The sequence below is a fragment of the Symphalangus syndactylus genome, chromosome 19 (assembly GCF_028878055.3).
Source record: "Symphalangus syndactylus isolate Jambi chromosome 19, NHGRI_mSymSyn1-v2.1_pri, whole genome shotgun sequence".
Taxonomy (NCBI): Eukaryota; Metazoa; Chordata; class Mammalia; order Primates; family Hylobatidae; genus Symphalangus; species Symphalangus syndactylus.
Window position 1 is genome coordinate 63,948,948 of NC_072434.2, and position 23,309 is coordinate 63,972,256.

The following is a 23,309-nucleotide window of genomic DNA, read 5'->3' on the forward strand; positions in this document are numbered from 1 at the left end:
AAATTTGAGGACGAGTTGCTTGACAAAGATTCACTAATAGTAATGCCACCTGAAGAAGCCACTCAGCAGTCAGCCACCTGAACTTCCCTGGCACACCATGAACATGGCCTGCACCAATTCAAACTCCCACAGTGAGTAAGAGTCCAGCGGGTGCTTACTGTATCTGTGCTCAAGTAATGCATAACTCACAGGGACACAAGTTTTCATCTAGCCCTGTATGCTGACAGAGCTGTAAGTAGCTTCCTGGGGTGGGAATAAGAAGAGGGGACCCTACAGTGGTGGCAGCAAGAGAGTAGAGAAGAGCAGCACATCTTACATTCCCTCTCCTTCTACTATTCTAACTTTTTTCACAGTGAGATTCTTTCCCATAAATCCTTCTAGTTAGCAGGACTGCCTTTATGCACATGTGTGTCATGGCAACATGACGCAAGCACTGTGGTCACTGAATCCAGGATTTAAACATAAAACTACTCTGAACATGTAAGGTACTCAGTATTATGTAGTGTTTAGTAGGCAAAAAGAATATATTCCTTTTTAAGAAAAAGTGTTAAAATAAAATGGTCTATAGTAAAACAAAAATATTCAATTGCTGTGAACACCAAACTTTTTATGAAGCACGCAACACTAAACCAGACAGATAGATATTTGTTGGAATCCAATCTTTAAAATGATGACTGAGTTCCTAGTAAGAGATTGTTCATTCTAGTCACCTTAATAACAGAATGAAGAAACCAACAACATAGGAAGAGATCTATGACTATTTGAGCCACAAGCAGTGCCCACTTTGGTGCATATGACACAGAATCCCTCCCTCCCTTCCTCCCTCCTCCTTCTTCCCTCTTTTTTCCCTCCCTCCCTTCCTTCCTTCCTTCCTTCCTTCCTTCCTTCCTTCCTTCCTTCCTTCCTTCCTTCCCTGCTACCTTCCCCCTTCCCTTTCTTCCTTCTTCACATTTTGTCCCCTCTTCTCTTTTTTCCATAAATATTTATTGGGAGCTTTCCATGTGACAGGCATGTAGGCAAGTATTAGGGATGTAACAGAAGCTTCAACATGTTTCAGACACTCTTGAAGTTTAGAATCTAAGGCAATGAGTCTCACTAAGACACAGATAAATTCTCATTCAGATGAAACTTGCAGACCAACCTGTGTAGCAAGATATAGTCAGGTTTATTGGGATGGAACAGAGAGTTACTCTCTGTTTAATCCTAATTTATCATTTTAAACCACAGCTATACCCACACAGCCATTTATTAAAAATCTACTGAAAACATAAAATAACACAATGTAAATGTGTCTATTTATGTGCCATGAAAATATTTATAACTTTGTGACATCTTGAATGTTAGGATCCTTAGGTGAGTTACAAATATACTGAAGAATGTATCCTATTAACAAATCTTACAAGAATACACTTGTTCATATATTGTTCAAGGAAAGGCATATTTTACCCCAAACTTTCCTCCTTGCCTCATTTAGCCCAATAACTTCCCAATATATGTTGAATATGCGAATCAAACGGTACCCAATGATGTCAGCTAAGTGGAAAAAGGGTTTAAAATGATACAGACCACTTTTCTTCTACCAGAATGTTCTAGATGTATGAGAAATTTAGAGCTTAGGTATTCTCCAATTTCTAGGCATCAGAATTCAAAAGAGTTCTTTCTGTAATATTAGGGATATTATCCATTTTTACCTTAATAAGAAACCCACTTTTTTTCATGTAGATGAGTGCAGAATGTATGAATTATGTATGAATGATGAATGGAAGATATAGATCAGCAGTATATATCTTTCTCTCAGGTACATACTTAACAAAATATTATACCAATTGTAATTTAAGAAGAGTAATTCTGAGGAGCAGTTCATAAGGCTTCCAGCTTTGCTCTCATGTCACATTTCCTGATAGAAATATGTTATCCTAGACCTTGACCCTGCCTACATTACCTCCTTAGCACCCTCATGTCTGGGAAAGTCCAGCCAGTTCTACTTGTGTGGCATGGGAGAAACAAACATTCTTCAGTAGAATGAATTATGCAACCAAATGTATCAGTGATAACTGTGGTTTCAGCTACACTGAAGAGTAGCCAAAAATCGAACTGACCAAACTTCAGATCTCTCTTGGCCTTACTTGAACTCATTTAATACATCTGTGACTCTTTAACTTTCTGACTTATAGAATGAAAATTAAAATGTTCTATACTAATAAGCAGGTAAGAGTCAGTAAAAAATAAAATGCTTTTCTAGAAAGAATTCAATAAGTTATTATTGATTAGCAAAGACCTTTCTTTCCTAATTAGATTTTGATGCACATTTATCATTTAAGGTCTCTAAGGTGCTTTAAGTTTTCTAGAGGAAAAAAATTTTATAAACATTGTATGTAATTATGTGGGTAAATATTCACAAAATTATAGTGATTCACTAGAGCAACAGAGTATAAACACAAAATACATCTGGAAAAGAAGATAAAGAAGAAAACATGGGTGGTCAATTTCCCAACCTATACTCTTCCTAATAAATCAGAGGTTGCCTCTACACAGAAATAATATATCATCTCTCACATCTTAAAAGCTGCTAGAATCCTTTAAAGGAAAAGTGGCCTAATACCTAAAACATCTCCAATCAGACATAGAGCTTCCTGAATAACTGAATGAATGCCACATGTTTGCAAAGCATTTATTTTCTCACTTGCACAATGCGGGCTATTTTTCACCTTTATACCCAGTTTATTGTAGCCTTCAGATAATCACAGTTCTCAATCGTGTTTGCAGAACATTCTGCCATCTCTCCCTTATTTATTTCTTTTGAATCTGGCGTCTGCTTTTATCCATTGTATCTTTCATTAAAACTTCTCAGAAAAATCCTCCTGGGAAGGTGCTTGTTCTTTTCACTCTCTTAGTTATACAATGGATGTCAATATAGATAAGAGACTTGGAGCAAAAACAGAACAAACCATCTTATCTTTGAGCTGTGTAACTGCAAATAAAATCTCTTTTGTGATACATAATCATGTAATATTTTACTTTACTTTGTCAAAAGATGGGACATTTAAAACATCTGCACTTTCTAGCTTCATTTACTAGTGGTGATGACAGCGGAGTGGGGTGGGGTGGCAAAGGGGGTCAGAAAGTTGACATTTTTGTCTCCCCTACAAAAGTAATTGTTTTGAAAGCAGCAACTAAATTCATAGTCAAAATGTGTAAATTTAGTTGGTGTTAAAAAATAATCTGAGTTTTCAACAGAGAAAGATAACCGATAATCACCAGAGAAATAACTCTCTCTGGATTTTCTTTAAACATATCCAATCCCTTCTAGATATTTCCCACTTTGTGAATTGCATTTGCAGTATTGGGAAAATGCTGATGTAATAAATACTTCAGAGTTTTCTCCTGTGTTCCACACAGTGCTAGAGAATACACATGATTATATGCACCTGTATTGTTTGGTCATTTTGTCTCCTTTGGGAAGAATCAAATGGATGAATTGATCCAATTTGGATGCAGAATCCATGGGAAAAGCAGCTCTTACTATGAGAATACATTGCATTTATAAAACTGCACATATAAAAACAATATTGAACTTTCGGAATGCTCACTGAGTATTTGTGTGCATGTACACATGAAAGCCCCCGTACACATCCACATGAATTCACTGATCATTTCAGACAACAGTAACTGCTTGCTCTTTTATAAAGAGGATGTTGTATCTTCCATTTTGGACACACATGAAAAATGTTCTTAAATCACTTTCTGTTTTTATCATTAAATGTGGGAATATACCTAAAAACCAGAGCAAAAACTATTCTTCATGTGAGGTCTGAAACATTTATCATTTTTTTTCTATAAAAGCAGGGAAATTCTGTATTTAGCCTTTTGTGGTAGAAGGTGATGAATAACTGAGATCAGATAACTACTAGAAGGTTAACTCTATTCTATTAATTTTATTAATAAACTAACAATGCTTACATTTAAGGTTTGAATGCTTAGGGACTTTTAATTGGCAATTTGATCTTTATAAATTAAAAAAGAATAGGTAGTCAACATCTTATTCTATATTTCACTTTAAATGATAATGTATTAGGGAGTTTCAAGAAGAGTTTTCTTTTTATTGACAAGAAAATGGCACTCTTCCTCTGAAAAAAAAAGTTTTATTTCTAAAAAAAAAAAAAAAAAAAGATGAAACATGGGAATAATGGAAGAAACTTAAAAAAGAAACCAAGACGTTATAATAGATATCTAGTGGATATTCCATTCACACAAACTGCCACACTGAGATTTAGCAAAATGGTTCCTCCTAATCTGGCTCCATTACTAATTCTTAGCCACCACCCCCTGTGTTCACTAACAAATGCCCAATATTCCAGGCTTACCCAATCAAAGAAGCCCTTTTTCCAACAAGAGAGGCTCCTCTTGTCCGTATGTCTGAAAGGATTACGATTGCTTTACACCCTTCAATTGGAATATCAGCACCTTAAAGCTTTTTAACCTACTACACTTTCTTCCTTGCTCACATATTGCCTACTGGTTAACTTTTTCTAAAGTAGACCCTTCATCTCCTTTGGAAATTACTGAGGCAGATGATTTCCTCTTTGATTTCCCCAAAGGTTTAATAAAACTCCGCAAGTTCATTCTGTACCTTGCACAGCTGTGGCTTGTGGTCTCAAGAGGCATCTGAAACATGTAACAACTCTGAAGCATCGGATGTTAGACAACTGACCAGTGTGCATGCTCCTTGTCCAGCCACCAGTCCCCACGAGCTGATTTCTTACAATTCTCAAACTCAAACCTTTTTTTTCAATTAACATTTTATTTCTGACTTTGCTGCTAGTCTCCTCACCAGACACATAAAACCTGACTTTCGGCCGGGCATGGTGGCTCACGCCTGTAATCCTAGCACTTTGGGAGGGCGAGGCGGGTGGATCACCTGAGGTCAGGAGCTCGAGACCAGTCTGGCCAACATGGCAAAACCCTGTCTCTACTAAAAATACAAAAATTAGCTGGGCTTGGTGGCGGGCACCTGTAATCCCAGCTACTCCACTCGGGAGGCTGAGGCAGGAAAATCGCTCAAGCCTGGGAGGCCGAAGTTGCAGTGAGCCGAGATCGTGCCACTGCACTCCAGCCTGGGCAACAGAGTGAGACTATGTCTCAAAACAAACAAACAAACAAAGACAACCTGACTCAGTCACAATTTTTGTCTTTCCTTTCACAGATGAATGGTTAATTCCATGGGCCCACGTCTATTTCCAGGTTATTCTTTGCTTCCAGGTAATTCATAAGTTATTGTTTATTGCTCAGAATTATTCCTTCTGTCAAATGATTCTTTCCATATTCCACATCTATTCTGAATTTTCTCATCACTTCCTGTTTCTTTAATCAATTTCTTTTGAATTGGCAAACTTAAAAAGTATATATTTACCAGGTGCAACATGATGTTTTGAAAAATCTATAAATTGTGGAATGACTAAATCAACCTCATTAACATATGCATTACTTCACATATTTACCATTTTTCGTGGTGAGAATAATTAAAATCTACTTCCTCACTGATTTTCAAGAATACAATACATTCTTATTAACTATAGTCACCATGTTGTACAATCAATCTCTTGAAGCTAACTGAAATTTTGCCTCCTTTGACCATGACATTTCTAGTTCCCCACCTCTCTTCACCAGCATTCCTCCACTCTCACTTCAGCCTCTGGTAACCACATTCTACTCTCTGCCTCCACATGGCTGACTTATTTAGATTCTGCATATAACTGAGATCATGTGATATGTGTCTTCTGTCTTTTGTGCCTGGTTTATTTCACTTAACATAATGCCTTCCAGGTTTAACTTTGCTTTCACAAATGACAGGATTTACTTTCTTTGTTAAGGCTAAATAGTATTCCATTGTGTGTATATATACCACATTTTCTTTATCCATTTATCTGCTGATGAACACTTAGGTTCATTCTATATCTTGGCTATTGTGAATAATGCTACAATTAATATGAGAAAGTAGTTATCTTTTAGATGTCCTGGTTTAATTTTCTTTGACTATATACCCAGTAGTGGGATTGCTACACCACATGGTAGTTCTATTTTCAATTTTTTGAAGAACTTCCATACTGTTTCCATAATAGCTGTATTAATTTGCATTTTCTCCAACAGTGTGGGAAGGTTTCCTTTTCTCCACATCCTCACCAACATTTATTATCTGCCATTGCATAGTAGCCATTCCAACAAATGTGAAGTGATATCTTATTGTGATTTACAGTTTTAAAATGCATGCCTCTGATGATTAGTAATATTGAGCATTTTTTCATGAACCTCTTAGGTATTTGTGTGTCTTTGTTGGAATAATGTCTATTTAGATCCTCTTGTTATTTGTAAATTAGGTGATGTATTTTCTTACTAATGAGTTGTAGGGGTTTCTTATATATTTTGGATATTAACCCCTCATCACATGTAGGGATTTCAAATATTTTCTCCCATTCTGTAGATTATCTCTTCACTCTGTTGATTTTTTATTGTACAGAAACTTTTCAGTTTGAGGTAATCCCATTTGTTTATTTCCACTTTTGTTTCCCATGCATTTGGGGTCATATCCAAAACATTGCCCAGACTAATGTCATCGAGCTTTTCTCCTATGTTTTCTTTTACTAGTTCTACAGGTTCAGGTCGTATATTTAAGTCTTCAATCAATTTTGAGTAATTTTTGTATATGGTGTGAGATAAGGATCCAATATCATTCTTTTACATGTGGATCTCCAGTTTCTCCAATACCATTTATTGTGGAGACTGTCCTTTCCCCATTGTGTATTCTTGGCACCTTGTCAAAAATTAACTGACTACAAATTCATAAATTTACTTCTTGGCTCTCTTTTTTCTTTCATTTGTCTATGTGCCTATTTTTATGCCAGTTCAATGCTGTGTTGATTACAATAACCTTGCAGTATATTTTGAAGTGAGGTGGTGTGATGCCTCCAGCTTTGTTCTTTCTGCTCAATATTATTTTGGCTATTCAGATATTTTTTGTGGTTCCGTTAGAATTTTAGTTTTTTTTTTCTATTTCTGTGAAAAATATCATTCAAATTTTGATAAGAATTGCATTAATTTTGTACATTGTTTTGGATAGTATGGGCATTTTAACAATATTAATTCTTCCAATTCGTGAATGTGGGATATTTCCCTGTTTATTTATATTTTCTCCCATTTTTATTCTTCATTTATTTTGTTTTATAATTTTCAGTGTACAAATCCTTCATCTCCTTGGTGAAATTTATGGCTAAGATTTTATTATTTTTTGTAACTTTTGTTAATGGATTGTTTTCTTGATTTTTTTGGATAGTTCATTGTTATGTATGGAAATACTACTAGCTTTTGTATGTCAATTTGGTAGTCTAAAACTTTATTAGTTTTAATGGTTTTCTGATGGCATCTTTAGGATTTTCTATATATAAAATCATGTCATCTGTAAACATAGACAATCTAGCTTTTTTCTTTTCAATTCAGGGGTCTTCTATTTCTTTCTCTCGCCTAATTGCTCTGGCTAGGACTTCCAATAGTATGTTAAATAGAAGTGGTGAGAGTGGGCATCCCTATCTTGTTCCTGATGTTGAAAAAAAATTTTCAACTTTTCCCCATTGAGTATGAGGTTAGCTGTGGGTTTGTTATATACGGCCATTATTGCATTGAGGTGCATTCCTTCCATACCTAATTTGTTGAGAGCTTTTATCACGAAATGATGTTGAATTTTGTCAAATGCACTTTCTGTGTCTATTGAGATGATCATCAAGTGTTTGTCTTTCATTCTGTTAATGTGGTCTATCAGATTTACTAATTTGTGTATGTTGATCCATCCTTGCATCCCTGGGATAAATCCCACTTGATTATGATACATGATCCTTTTAATGTGCTATTCAATTCAGTTTGCTAGTATTTTCTTGAAGATTTCTACATGTATGTTCATGAGAGATACTGTCCTGTAATTTTCTTTTCTAGTAATGGCCTTGTCTGGCTTTACGATCAGAGTACTGCTAGATTTACAAAATGAGTTTGAAAGTATACCCTCCTCTATATTACTTCCTGAGATTTTCTTTAAAGTAAACCACATCTAACTTAATTTCTTTTGTAACCATTTACTTTTTATGAGCATTTGAAATATGTTTACTATATATCCAAATCAAGAAGGATAAAACAAAGATTGAGGTTTCAAACAATGCTGTATACTTAGCCTCTTCATTTTTTCATCCTTTTCCATGTCTTTTATCAAAAGAGGATGCATGTCTTCTCACAATCTTACCTCCTTTAGAAACAATTAATGACCTTGTTTATATAAGGGCATTCACTGGCCATGATAATTGGCATCTAAGAGCTGCTTTCGACCCAGCTTTTTACCTCAACCATGCACTGCTCTTAACCACCACACTAAATTACAATGAATCTTGCATCTTATACAGAGGTATGGAAGCTTCATGTTAAGAATGACAGACTGACCGTATAAAAAGAGCCTGCTTCCTTGACACTTCAAAACTACCTTTATCAGCCATGGACTGCTTACCCTCTGACAGTTAAGGGAGAAAGAAATACACTTTTAATATAGAAGATGCAGTACATTTAACAAAAATAGCTTAGCTACTTTCATTTTATTTGTTGTTACAGCATCAGGAACATATGTCCTAATCAATAAACAAATGGAATGAGGTCATGAAATAGTACAGAAAAGGAAGTTTCATCCTTTTATGTGAAATAGGACTACATGTACACTTCTGAACATGTGACCTGAAGTTCATATCTGCTGCATAAAAGTATAATTTAAAATTCTGATAATTGCTAATATGGAAAAGATCAAGATATTGCAATAAAGGATAAGCGAGGGTAGATAGTTTTCTTAAATATGGTGATCCGAGAGAACTTCTCTGAAGAAGGGATGTCTAATCAGTGATATGAAAGGTAGCCAGGAGCTGGCCATGTGAAGAGAAAGGAGAACAACCTTCAAGGTGAGGATCCTGGAGGAGATAAAACCTTAGATTGTGAGAGAAGCTGAAAGAATTCCAGGTGACTAGACTTTGTAGGCTTTTGGAAAAGGAGCCTGAGATAAGGTGGTGAGCTAGTCTGGGGCCAGATTGTGCAGGATCTTGCATGCCAAGGTTAGGAGTATAGATTTTGTTCTTGATGCAATGATAAGCTATTGAAGGATTTAAAATAACGGAATGGTGTGGTTTAAGTAGTTTTAAGTAGTTTTTTCAAAATGGTTTTGGTTGCTGTGTAGAGGGTGAATTGAAGAGAGAAGGGTAAGAATGGAAGCAGCAGGAGCAGTTTAAAGACTGTCACAGAGCCCAAGAGCAAACTCATGCTGACGATGCAGAAAAAGGGAGAGAAATTGCATGATTTGATGGGTACTGAGATACATTTTGAAGGGAGTTTGGATAAGACTTGTTGAAGCATTGGATTTGAGGAATATAGAAGAAAGGAAATAAGAATTATATTTTGAATATATTAAGGATAAGATGATTGTGAGATGTTTTATAAGTCAATTTATGCTTCTGTAACAATCCCCAAATTTCAGTGATTTATTTTATTTCTTATTTCTTACTCACCCAACAGACCTCCATGGATTTTCCTGGTGACTTAATTCTCTTGGAAAGCTCTTCTCCAAGTGGTGGTGTATGGACTTGGGATCTTTCTAACTGTGGCTTTGCCTTTCTCTAAGTCTTTGGGTTTTGTTTCGGGTTTTGGTTTTCTTTCCATTCAGCTTGTTAGTGAGTAAAGAGCATGTGCAGGTAGGGAGGATTGTGCTGAATATTTTAATAGGCCAGTTCAGGCAGTGGCATGCATCATGTCTACCCTTCACATTGACCAAACTCAATCACGCGGCCCACTTCGACTGCAAGAGAGGCTGGGAAATGTAGTCTACCTATGTGCCCAGGATCAGAGGGACAGGGTGTAGCAGCTTTCCATCATATTCAATGGCAATATAAAATGGTCTCCCAAATATATTTGAACAAAAAAGAAGAAACAAATGTTTATTGAATCCCACTTCCAATAATCTAACCTAAGCATCTCAGGGATTATAAAGATGAACACTCCTTCTGTGTTACCCACAAAAGACTGTGTAATTTAATTGTAAAAAGAAGATACTGTGTAGATATTTGAAAAGTTGCAAATGAAAACAATGGGATATGCCAAAGAGAAATAAATAATTACCAAATAAATCATATAATCAGGCATCACACATTCAAGGGAGGGAAATTCACCACAGTCTAAAGGGAGTTACAGAAGTTTCCAAAATGAGTAAAAGTTTTATGTGGGTTATGAAAAATATGTCAGAGTAGTCCAAGAAACAAGGGCAAAAGAGAATTTTTTTTAGGCAGAGAGAAATCCATTATTAAAAATGAATTTTTCCCTATTTAAAATAACTGCCTTTTTGTCATTATCAGCACTCTTAGAAACAGCAAATTTAAATAGGCTGAATAATTATTTAGTAATCAGCTATTAAATAACTATAGTCAAAATGATATTTATGTGGCTTAATGTAAATTTTCTCTTTCCAAATATGCTTGTGCATGTAGGCGCAGCCTCAACTGCTAAACCAAGAGTGGGCTCATTCGAACTTTGAACTCAAATCTATGACTCACTTTCTGTGGTCTCAGTTTCCTGCTTTACACAATGGAGGAATAAGATGTCAGGGCTGTCTAGGGGATCCAGATAATTGTCAGTTGGCTAGGAGAGTTTCTACATGTTTTATATACACAGAGATGATTATATGAAGATCAGGAAAAAGGTTAAGCAACTAGCAACAGAGTCAAGAAGTGGGAATGTGAGATGATTTGTCTTTTTATATGCACAGAAATAACTTATTTAAATTGCTATGCCTGTCATTGGGTTCAGGCCTTTGGATCTAGCAATCAAGCCTGGAAGATGGAGCCAGGCTTGTAGAGAACCATCATGATTCACTTCTTGCAGACAGCCTTTGGCTATATACGAAATAGATTGATGATGATTATAATGTTAATAATAATAATAATTTGCGCTTACTTAGTAGCTTTCATGCTATATTTTCAAAGATGTTATAAACATTAACTAATGAAGCCCTACAGCAACTCATAAGGTAGCTATTACCTGTGTTGTGCAAATAAATAACCATGGCCAGCAAAGGTTAAATGGGCAGCCTGAAGTCATATAGTAATTCAAAGCCGGGGAAACAGAGATTGATTTCTAGCCACAATGTTGGCTCCTTGATGTCTAGACCACTGTCCTTTCCTTGGCAAAGGAAGCTAACAGTTTGTAGAGCAGAAAACGGGTTATGAGGGAAAGAGCGGAAGTCTGAGGTTTAGGAGTATGCACAGGAGCTGGGTTAGAATTTCCCAGAATCAGTAATCCAAAAGGGATACATACTTGAAACACTGTTCCGCCAGAGCTAGCTTCCTACACAGGCGCTTGGCTGCCCTCATGGGGTCTCATGGCAGTGATCCGGGGACATGTTTGGCTTCTTTACCAGAATACAGGCAACTTACAGGTAGAAACGAGGCTATTTCCTTGAATTCCTTAACATTTAACAGAGTGCCTGGCATATCCAAGATATAGTAAATAGATATGATGTAATAAATATGTTTTGAATAAATAAATGAATATGTAAAACACTTTTGTAAACTTAGTCTGAGTATAGAAAAAAATCACTGTAAAATGAAAGAATTCCAAAAAGCAATGAAATTACTGACTGAATTGAAAGAAAAGGAACCTTCATGTAGAAACCTGAAACATTAACATTGGTGGAAAATAATGGGCTTGAAAGACAGGCCAGCATTTGCTCTGACAATTGGCTACTCTACTATCTTCGGTTTACTCATTTGTAAAAGGTAAGTATAATAACAATGCCAGCCTCAGAGAATTGTTACAAGAGTCAGATGAGACAGTATGTGCAGATCATCTATGATTAGATCACACCAAGTCCAAAATACATATTTGTGTTCTTTCCTCCTTTGAAAAGCAATCGTATCTCTAAACCTTAATAGTTGTAAATGTTTAAAAGTAATAATCTTGCTTCTATGTAGAAAAAGCTATTTTCATATGGACAACGCTTTCTTAGCAAGGCAAAAGGAGGGAAATATTGAAACAATTTTCTCCCTAATGCTTTGTGAGAAAGAAAAGACTAAAGCACAACTAGCTTTCCATTTAAGCCGCACAGTCTTAAGAAACACCACATAAATGAGCAAGTTGGAGGTTAGCTAATTTATCTGATACAAACAGTCCCAAATTAATTTAAGGACCTCATGTATCTAATACAGTAAAGACAGTGGATTTTTTTTTTGCAGCCTCTAGAAAATTCCACTTTAGATAATAGTTTATACCTTTAATTTATATTGAGCTCGTTTGGTATCCTTAGCTTTCTCTCCTTAGTTATCATGTCCCTAAATGGACTAGGGATTCCTGAGAGAGTAACGAAGTATGAACAGGGAGGGCATGGAGGCAGATGCTGAGAAAGCTCCCTGGAAAGCTTAGTTCAGGAATCTAGGAGACAAATTTATATGTTGCCTGATAGTGCTAGCTCTGCAAAACTAGGAAAACAAAGTATAATTGGGGTTACACCTTAGATTGCTACAAAGTAAATTAGTTATCATCTTTATGAGTTGATTAACACTGCAATATATCTCTGGGTTTAACACAAATATAATGTGAGATCACTCTTAAGCTGAGCCACCCACAATGTATTAGTGTGTTTGGCTCTATTAAAAGCTTAGCAAAGAAGCAATAAAAACTTAGTTTTAAGTGGTGAACAGACATAATTTTATATCTGTCATTACCATTAAGTCACACCAATGTGTAATTGAGGGAAATGAATGTTACAACAGAGCAATTATGTTTTTGATACATCCTCAATGCATCAAATGATTGTATCACACTAATTTCTCTTGCTTGAAGTAATAATATTCCATTTGTAAGTCTGTTACTCTGTCAGATAAAATATAAACTTGTTAATAGTTGTTAAACATAAAGGAAATAGACAGTTTAAATCTGAACACCAAGCAAATAGAGTCTTTTTCTTGAAGCCAAATTGGTTCACACACCCATGCTCTTCATTAATTCTATTGATCAGCATGATTCAAATTCAGTTTTTGAAATTTAGAATTGCAACTTAATTGATACTTGCAACTATTCTCATTTCTTATTACACATGTTCAGCCTTAGCATGAAGTTAACATTAATAAATTTAAAATGCCTGCATTTACTGTTCTCATTTTTTCCTCTCTCTTATCTTCCTAGTGATTATATTTATCACGAAGGATAAGGCACAAGAATCAACCTTTTACAAATATACTTTGATCTCACAGAATCAAAATACATAAAATCACAAAATACATAAAATTTGTTTTTAAAAATTAATATGAAAACAAGTGAGTTTAAGAAAATACAGAGGAAATCGAATTAGCTCAATAATTAAATTATATACTTTTTTCTGAAAAATTTACTAGAATATTTCTAAAAAGCAACCTACCACATTCTTCTGTAGTGTTTTTAATACCTTCCCTGTTCACCAGCATACACATCTATATAACAATGCTCTTTCAAATACAGTGCATCTATTTGCAAATAATATAATGGTTTGGAGATGTATTAAGAGTACTAAAGCAATTCAACACTAACTATACTTTAGACACGCTTTCAACATATTTGAAAACAAGTTTGTTAGAATGAAGACATAAGTAATCAGAATAATATGTTAAATAATAATCATGATTGACGGAAGTATTAGTTTTTGAGAACTTTGCTTTAATGACTTTTGAGACATGTTGACCTAAACATCTCAAATATTATTAATGGTCCTAAATGATTTCTGTGTCCATCAAATCATTTGCAATTGTGACTATTTCCACAGCTGACCTGCTGTTCTGAGCATACCCTAAGCTGAATGGCACACATTATTTTCAACTTGACAATGGCTGCATTTTAATATTTTTGTTGATGATCTTGTCTTGCTGTTTCTCTTACATATAGTTTGCAGGTATCATTTAGAAACTTGTTCAGAAATGTAAATGTGTCAAGTATATGCACTATAGTGAGTATTTAAAAAGGTTTCTTCTCTGGCATTAGTGTCAAATACTGTTCATTGAAGTAGGTTACCTGGGAAAACATTGACCATTTTGTACAGACTATTTAGGGTACTTTTGCCTAAAGACAAGAGGATGGGCTAAACCAATTGCTCAGCTTTCTTCTGGTACTATGAGCTTCCAAAACAACGACTTTTGTCGGCATCTTTTTTCCTTCCAATTTGCAGATTTTTGGTGGCATTTATTTTCCTGGGTTATTTAATTATTGGTGATATTTGATATAGACTAGGAGTGAGTCTACTTTGAAACACTTTGAAATGTTTTTAAACTTGCTCTGAATTCTATTAAATGTATTTACATGTGGTTTGCACGTGAAATGTGTACATCTGTTCGAGAAAAAAACCCTTAGGTGGAAAATGAGCAGGGAATAATAAGAAAGCTTTTCTAAAATCCCTCCTAAGCTTCACATGCCAAATCCAATTAATTCATTTTTGATGGATCATGTAGGAAATTTAAGTTACACAAGCAATGAAATAGAGTTTGTTTTCACAACAGCAAGTATGATTACATTAAATGTTTCTACTTGGAATAATATATAAGAATATTAGTAGTTCCATTGATTTGCAACCCAAGTTGATTATATTACTCCTTTTATGAGAGATTTATTCTTAAATGGGAAATGAACACACAGATCAGAAAGTCATTGTCTGAAAAGAAAGCGTGACTCAGCATTTCCTTGGATAATATCCTTGACTTTCAGGACCTCTGTTACCTCATATGAAAGGCTTTGCTATCACTATACAACCTCGAACCTCTCTTCTAGCTTGAAATACTGTGATTCCAAATGTACTCCTGGGAAAATTTAAAAAAATAAAGTCATGCACTACTTACTACTAAGCATTCAGATTTTTTTATATGAATGACAGAATTCACCAAAATAGTTTTTCAAGGAAAAGGAACTAAATAATCAATAATGAGAAAAAGGTCAGCATGATGTTAATACAAAATGTTTACTTATTTATTTATTATTTATTTTTTCTAACTTTTTTTTTTTTTTTTGGAGACAGGGTCTCACTCTGTTGCCTAGGTTGGAGTGCAGTGGTGAGAGCATGACTTACTGCAGCCCCAACCTCTTGGATTCAAGCAATCTTCCTGCCTCAGCCTCCCAGGTAGCTGGGAACACAGGCACATGCCACCATGTGGAGAAAATTTATTAGTTTTCTGTAGAGATGGGGTTTCCCCTTGTTACCCAGGCTGGTCTTCAAATCCTGGGCTTAGGCAATTCTCCCACTTCAGCCTCCCAAAGTGCTGGGATTGCAGGCATGAACCACCACTGTGCCCAACCCAAAATGTTTAATTGCCATAAAAAAATCGTCTAAAGGCTGTGCTGGAAGCTTGTGATTTTTGTGACGATGTTCACTTATTTTTGGCATTTCTCAAATGATCAGTTTACAGTAATTTTCCCCTGCTACCCGGGGGTGGCAAAGTATACAGCCTTCCTTTTTCTCTAAGGTATTTTTTGGAGCAGGCAATCAGAAAAAAGGGAAATGGATCCTACTGCCTCTCCAGAAAGACCATGATCTGTTGTCACTGGTTTGTTCATCCTGTCATCTCTATCCTGAGCCTATCCTGTCATTTCTATCCTCACTACTCAAGGGTATGGGAGAGGGATGGCTGCAGTGACGTAGGGAGATGGTCACATGCCTTTCCTCTCAAACTTCTTATCCTGCTGGTTTCCCTACCCCCGGACATGATAAAGTCCCTTCATTGAAATAACAGATAGATTTCAAAACCAGCACACTGAGGATGAATGGAGGTTGTGTTTTTATAAAGATTGCTATCTAGCACCATACAAGGAAAAAAAAGCCTTACACACTTAAGCCTTCAAAAAGACAGACTCAAAAGGGAAGATCCTGAGTTGCTTCCCAGTTTCCAGATGTCTTTCTCTCTTGATCCTTTACTTACTAGACTAGACCCTTGAAGGCCTCTAGTCTTGTGTACACCCTCCTTTACCCCCAATTAGGAAACCCCTGAGGGTTTTTCTCCTCTTGTCCTTCGAATTTTGACAGCCAACCTAGTACTTCGGCCTTTACTTAAATGTTAATGAAGTACTCTTTCGCCTGGACACTACTAATTCTCTTTTTTTTTTCTTTTGGTTGATAATGTCCAAAGATGCCTGCTTTATTTCCTGTTAGGTGATTGCATTTCAGGCTGGTAACATCAAATGACAATCTAATTACCAACTCATCTTGTGCCTCTGAACTACAAACCAATAATCCGATGTGGCAGGGAATAACGGTGTCAATAGCTTGTGAGGGGCTGGGTTTTCCGAATAAACGATTTGGATTGGCAGAGTGCTGAGTGGAGCCGAGGGTAATGTCCAGGATTGTTTAAAGACCTTGACACCTGATTAAGTGAAGCTAAGCCCCATGAGTCCCTAGGCCAAAGCCCTCCTCCCCAAATCCTAAGAGCATAGTTGTTGCTTCTCTTTTGGTGAACTATGGTCAAATAAGAGGTTGATCTGCCTGGGCCTAGCAAAGGGAATCCAATGCCTACTTGTGGCTGGCACACCCCCTGCCCTCACTCCCACCCTAGGTTACAGCTCCTTCTGCAGAAAATGTGGGACTTCTGGTAATTCCTTGTCTTTTTAGTTCTGCTTTGAAAAGAAAAGGGAATGACCGTAGGGTAACCAAAGTGGGTGCAGGCACCTTGGCAGAGGTCCAGCGGCCTCAGGCACAGAGCTAGGCAGAGTGAGGGGTCTGTGCTGGCTAGGAGGTGCTCCTCTAAAACCTCAGGGCTGAGTTTCTTGGGAATAGATATCCAAAGGGAAGAATTTGTTAACAAAATTTCAAGATCGTGGGAGCTGTTCATATAAGCAGGCAGCAACTTGGGGAAGGTCAAGATCAAGGAAGAAAGAGAGATAAGAAAGGAATGAGAAGCTCTCATCACGAGGTGGGAGCTCAGTAACAGAAAGCCATTATTATATGAACTATTACCTTCGCTAAACGGTTTTTGTCACCCTAGAAATCCCCACAAGCTTCCTCTTACATTTGAGAAACTCTTGTCCAAGAACACATTGATAAGCTGCTGTCTTTCCCTCTGACTAAAAGAAACTATGTCACTTAGAAAAGGACTTTCTCACCAACAGCTTTAAGCTGAGGTCTATCAAGACTCTTTCTCTGCTTCACCTCTAGGTAGCTGTCACGAGGCAGCTCCTCTGGCTGTCAGGGTCTCTGTATGTGCGTGCTGATACCAGAGTCAGAGCAAGAGCCCTGATCCATTGGCCCTTCACACTCACTCTGCAGAAGAACGCCCTGGCAGATCTTTCACCAAAAGCTAGTGACTTTGCGAAAGTGATGCAGTCCTTGTTCCGGCTAGGCTGTGCCATCTCGTGATCCCAAGCAGAGTCTCTAAACATGGTGGATTCTGCTGCTGCTGACAGGGCACATACCCCAGGGTGCTAGCTAGTGAATGCAGAAGCAAGGCAACACAGAGAGGTTGGACACTTGGGTTGTGTGATTCAGGACACACTGGATAAGTCCAAGGGTGGAGGAAAGAAAGGGGAGGAGAAGACTGAATTCTCAATAACATCTCAGAAGGCCAGAGCTCCATTAGATGGGCTCTGTATTGAGCTTTTCTGCCAGGAAGTTATTCACAAAGGCCTCCACAATGGCAGGGGTGATCTCTTCCCACGTCCGTCACATACTCCATCAGTGCCGACATGTCCAGGATAGTGAGCAAAGGGGCAGCCTCAGGAGGGTTGGTGTAATCTTGCAGGAAGTCAATCATATCATCCTCCCCAGGTACAAAAAATGGAAGTGATGCTCCTTCTCTTTGGCTTTGCACTTGGCAATGATTTTCTCAGCTATTGGCTGAATCAGCTGCTTGGTTTCTGGGGACTCTCTGTCATCTTCAGAGTGTACAAAAAGGAGTAGGCAGGGGCCAGTTGAGCTGCACAGTGTTGGAGTCAGAGAGCTTCAGCATGGGCTTGAGTGCCATGGGAACTCCCAGCAGTCCTTGTTGTTGAGCACTTCCACTCACCCCGCCACATGATCACCTCGCCCTGTGGGTCTAGCACAAAGAGCATGGGGAATGCCTTGGATTCTATACAGCCAGTTGGGGTGCGACATCCAGGCCTTTTCAGTGTAGGGGATAGTGAGCCAGAACCTATCACTGAAGTACTGTTTGAAGGACTCTCTGATCTGTCTTCACTGACTAAGATAATCTCAGAGTTCTAGCCTGCTTCCTTGATCTTCTAATAAGATTCCACCAGGATCTGGGTGAGGCTTTGGCAAGATGAACACCCATGTGCAGAGAAATAGGGTCCTATGTAAGACCTTTCCCGGATGCTGCTCTCCAGGAACTGTGAGTCATTTCATAAACCTGAAAAGTTTAGGTCCCCAAGGGAATTCCATAACTTCTAGGTCATCTCAGATAACCAGCAGCACATTCTTGCACACAACCTTTGCAGTGGTGGCATCTATGAATATTAGCAATGGAATATTGGAAATTTGGTATTTCTTCCAAAGTTTCTGTGCTTCTCCTTGTAGCGCAGCACAAGCCAAGGCATGTTCCACAGGAAGTCCTACCACTGCCACTGGTCATCCTTGCTGCTGCTCATCACCAGCTTCTAACCAAGCTGCTCCTCCAAGAAGCCCACCCTCTTGGCCCACCACAACCCCAACGCACAAGCAGATGGGTAGGCAGGCAGCGGTGACCCCGCTTCCTCTGTCCACCTGGCCTGGACACTGCTAATTCTTAATCACAACAAGGGTGCTGGTGGGCACTCTGATGCCAGGTTCAACTCCCTGTCATGGAGAGCTGTAGCTGATTTTTTATCTAATTACCTAAGAAGCAGCATGCACAAATGAGTGAGCATCACTTATTTGTCTTGGTAGTATATTAGTCCACTTTCACACTGCTATAAAGATACTACCCGAGACTGGGTAATTTATAAACAAAAGAGGTTTAGTTGACTCACAGTTCTGCATGGCTGAGGAGGTCTCAGCAAACTTACAATCATGGTGGAAGGCAAAGGGGAAGCAGGCACATTCTTCACAAGGTGGCAGGAGACAGAATGTGAAAGGGAAACTGCCATTTTTAAAACCATCATGTCTCATGAGAACCCCATCACTATCATGAGAACAGCATGGGGGAAACCAACCCCGTGATCCAATCATCTCCTACCAGGCCCCTCCCTTGACATGTGGGAATTAAAATTCCACACGAGATTTGGGTGGGGACACAGAGCCAAACCATATCATTCAACCCCTGGCCCCTCCCAAGACTCACATTGTTTTCACATTTCAAAACACAATCATGCCTTCCCAACAGTCCTCCAAAGACTTAACTCATTCCAGAATTAACCCAAAAGTTCAAGTCCAGAGTTTCATTTGAGACAAGGCAAGTTCCTTCTGCCTATGAGCCTGTAAAATCAAAGACAAGTTAGTTACTTCCAAGATACAATGGGGGTACAGGCATTGGGAAAATATTCCCATTCTAAATGAGATAAATTGGCCATAACAGAGGGGTTACAAGCCCTACGCAAGCCTGAAACTTGGCAGGGCATTCATGAAATCTTAAAGCTCCAAAACCATCTCCTTGGACTTCATGCCTCACACCCAGGGCACACTGATGCAAGGGGTGGGCTCGCAAAGCCTTGGGCAGCTCTGCTATTGTAGCTCTGCAAGGTACAGCTCCTGCAGCTGCTTTCAAGAGCTGGTGTTGAGTGCCTATGACTTTTCCATGTGCACAGTGCAAGCTGTTGGTGGATCTACCATTCTGGGGTCTGAAGGATGGCGGCCTTCTTCTCAGAGATCCACTAGGCAGCACCCCAGTGGCAACTCTGTGTGGGAGCTCCAACCCCACATTTCCCCCTCTGCATTGCCCTAGTAGAGGTTCTCCGTGAGGGTTCCGCCCCTTCAGCAGACATCTGCCTGGACATCTAGGTGTTTCCATACATCCTCTGAAATCTAGGCGGAGGCTTCCAAAGCTCAACTATTATCTTCTGTGCACCCACAGGCCCAACACCCAGTGGAAGCTGCCAAGGTTTGGGGCTTGCATCCCCTGAAGCCACAGCCCAAGTTGCATCTTGGTTTATTTTAGCCATGGCTGGAGCTGGAGTGGCTGGGACACAGGACACCAAGTCCCAAAGTTGCACAGAGCAGTGGGGCCCTGGGCCTGACCCATGAAGCCATTTTTCTCTCCTAGGCCTCTACACGTGTGATGGGAGGGGCTGCCATGAAGGTGTTTGACATGCTCCACAGACATTTCCCCATCGTCTTGGCTTTTAATAGTCAGCTCCTTATTACTTATATTTCTGTAGCCAGCTTGAATTCCTCCTCAGAAAATGGGTTTTTCTTTTCTACCACATAATCAGCCTGCAAATTTTCCAAACCTTTATGGTCTACTTCCCTTTTAAACATAAATTCCAATTTCAAACCATGTCTTTGTGAATGCATATAACTGAATGCTTTCAGAATAAGCCAGGTTACCTCTTGAATGCTTTGCTGCTTAGAAAGCTCTTCCACCAGATGCTCTAAATCATCTCTCTCAAATTCGAGGTTCCACAGAGCCCTAGGGCAGGGGCAAAATGCCACCAGTCTCTTTGCTAAAGCATAGCATGAGTGGCCTTTACCCCAGCTCCCAATAAGTTCCTTACCTCCATCTGAGACCACCTCAGCCTGGAATTCATTGTCCATATCACTATCAGCATTTTGGTCAAAACCATTCCACAAGTCTCTAGGAAGTTCCAAACTTTTCCACATCTACCTGTCTTCTTCTGAGCCCTCCAAAGTGTTTCAACCACTGTCTGTTACCCAGTTCGAAACTCACATCCACATTTTTAGGTTATCTTTATAGCAGTACCCAACTTCTGGTACCAATTCTCTGTATTAGTCCATTTCACACTGCTATAATGATACTACCTGAGACTAGGAAATTTATAAACAAAAAATGTTTAATTGGCTCACAGTTCCATATGGCTAGGGAGGTTTCATCAAACTTACAATCATGGCAGAAGGAGAAGGGGAAGTAGGCACCTTCTTCACAAGGTGGCAGGAGAGAGAGAACACACGAGGGAAACTACCACTTTTAAAACCATCAGATCTTGTGAGAATTCCCTCACTATCATGAGAACAGCATAAAGGAAACTGCCCCCATGAGCCAATCATCTCCTACCAGGTCCCTCTCTTGACATGTGGGGTTTAAAATTCCACATGAAATTTGGGTGGGGAAACAGAGCCAAACCATGCCAGTTAGTAAGCATTCTAGGTTAATTGAGGAAAGGATAGCTTAACATGGTTTTAACCTCGTACCTTGCAAAAGAAAAACCTTGAGATTTGTACTCTTGGGCCAGGGTTTCTCGACTGTGGCATTATTGTCATTTTGGGCCAGATAGTTTTTCTCTTGTGAAGGGTTGTCCTGTCTGTTATATGAAGTCTAGAAGTATCCAAAGTCTCGACTCAGAAGATGCCAGTTATACCTATACATTGAGACAACCAAAAATGTCTCTGGACATTACCAAGTGTCCCATATAAGCAAAATTGCCCCTTTTGAGAAGCAGTCCCCTAGATGTATCTTATAAGAACTTTTACAATAGCTGCAAATGGCTTCCTGTTATCCTCCCAGATATCACCATTAATTAGACTTTTTGTCTGTTTCCAAATTGCTCCACACCTTCCCCAAAGTATCAAGTACTCTGTGTATCATTAAAGATACTATTCTTATAATTAAATACCAAGAACTTATATTGAATTGGTTTAATAAAGACTACTAGAGTTCTCTGCTTTTTACAATCTCTTTTTCCTAAAGGTTTCCAAAATTCTGGTTTATCTTAGCCTGACAATAAGTTAGCATTTAACTACTCAGCTGTTGGGCATTCTCTTTTACAGCCAGGGCTCTCTAGAGAATTGAATTGTTCACAGAAAATACCAAAGGGACATCTGTAGTATTCTCTTCTCTGCTTTGTCTCTGCCTTGACCCAAATTCTCTGCTTGAATCAGGTTTATGGTACAGTAATTGGAGGCCCAAAGAAAGCTAGTTTATCCTAATGATATAAAAATAGTTACTAACATACATGTACAGTGTTCTACAAATGTATTTATGCATATTCTTTTAAAAACATGTACAGAGCTTTATATACAAAAGCTGGGAAGAAGACAAACTGGAATTTCCTTTGTCCTTCCTTCCCAACTCTCCATTCTAATATTAGTTTAAATTTGATCCACTTTCATCTTTACTTGGAAAGTATGAATTTAAAAAATATAGCTTTCCAATTTTCCTTTCAAGATATGCCACGTAGTTAAATGCTCTTCAGGCTTCTAATAGCAGAAAATATCCATTATGTTTTGTTTGTGACAATCAGGGTGGAGAAAATAACGTTTTGGCTCTTCTGAGGAAGAAAGGGCTTCTGGAAAAATGCTAGCAAGTGTTTAAATAATTATAATCACACACATAAAATTAAGTATTCTTAGAAATGCATTATGGTGCTTTTTTTTTTACTGGGTAGGGTAAATAAGGAACAGATTTTTATTTTTATTTTTTTAGTTTTATTAGGGACATTTTATAAATCACAATGCAGTGAACTTCACCACATGAGTCGAGCTGGCCCACTGCCACTACTCAGCTCTGTAAAAGCACCAGCTCTCCTTTGAATTCCGAGAACAGCCCTTGGCCTGTGAAAACATCTGGGACTCAAAGTTTTGGAAAGAAACAGTTCAGGTCCCTTTAGAAGGGCTTTCCCTATGGTGGGAACTGGAGTATGCACACACTTAAAAAGGATTTTGCAGAACCATTGGCCAGAGGCATTGGCTTAGAGCTGTAGCACCAGGGAAGATCAATGTGAGACCAAAACTAATCCCCAAGAAGCTTCATGAAGTCATTCAGTGGGATTCAGGGGCCCAGAGTATGTTTTGTATATCTTCTGTATTCTTTTTCTATGTGTTTTTATAGGGAAAATGAGTGTATTATGGCTGATGGGTCTTTGCATTCTCCTAAAATAGTGATGAAGAAAGGGAGGCAATCTGAAAAATGCAGGGGCTTAAGGGTATATTCAGAGGAGCCCAAGCAAAGCTGATTCCACATATAAAGTGCTGCATCATGAATTCTGACAATGATTTTCAAAGCACAGAATGTAGACGCTAACAGGTGAATAATCTTGTCTAACAGTTATATGGGGGAAAGCCACTCATGAACGTAGAATTGGTAGTTATCTAATCTACCAGAGAAAAGCTCCCTTAACTGCACCCCTGACTATTCACTTGGGGGGCTCTGCCCCATCAG

General features: G+C 38.4%; 1 pseudogene; it reads right to left on the reverse strand.

Annotated features, from left to right (window-relative positions):
- Positions 1 to 17,638: 17,638 nt before the first annotated feature.
- Positions 17,639 to 18,335, reverse strand: LOC129458275 (nucleoredoxin-like; annotated as a pseudogene).
- Positions 18,336 to 23,309: the final 4,974 nt, after the last annotated feature.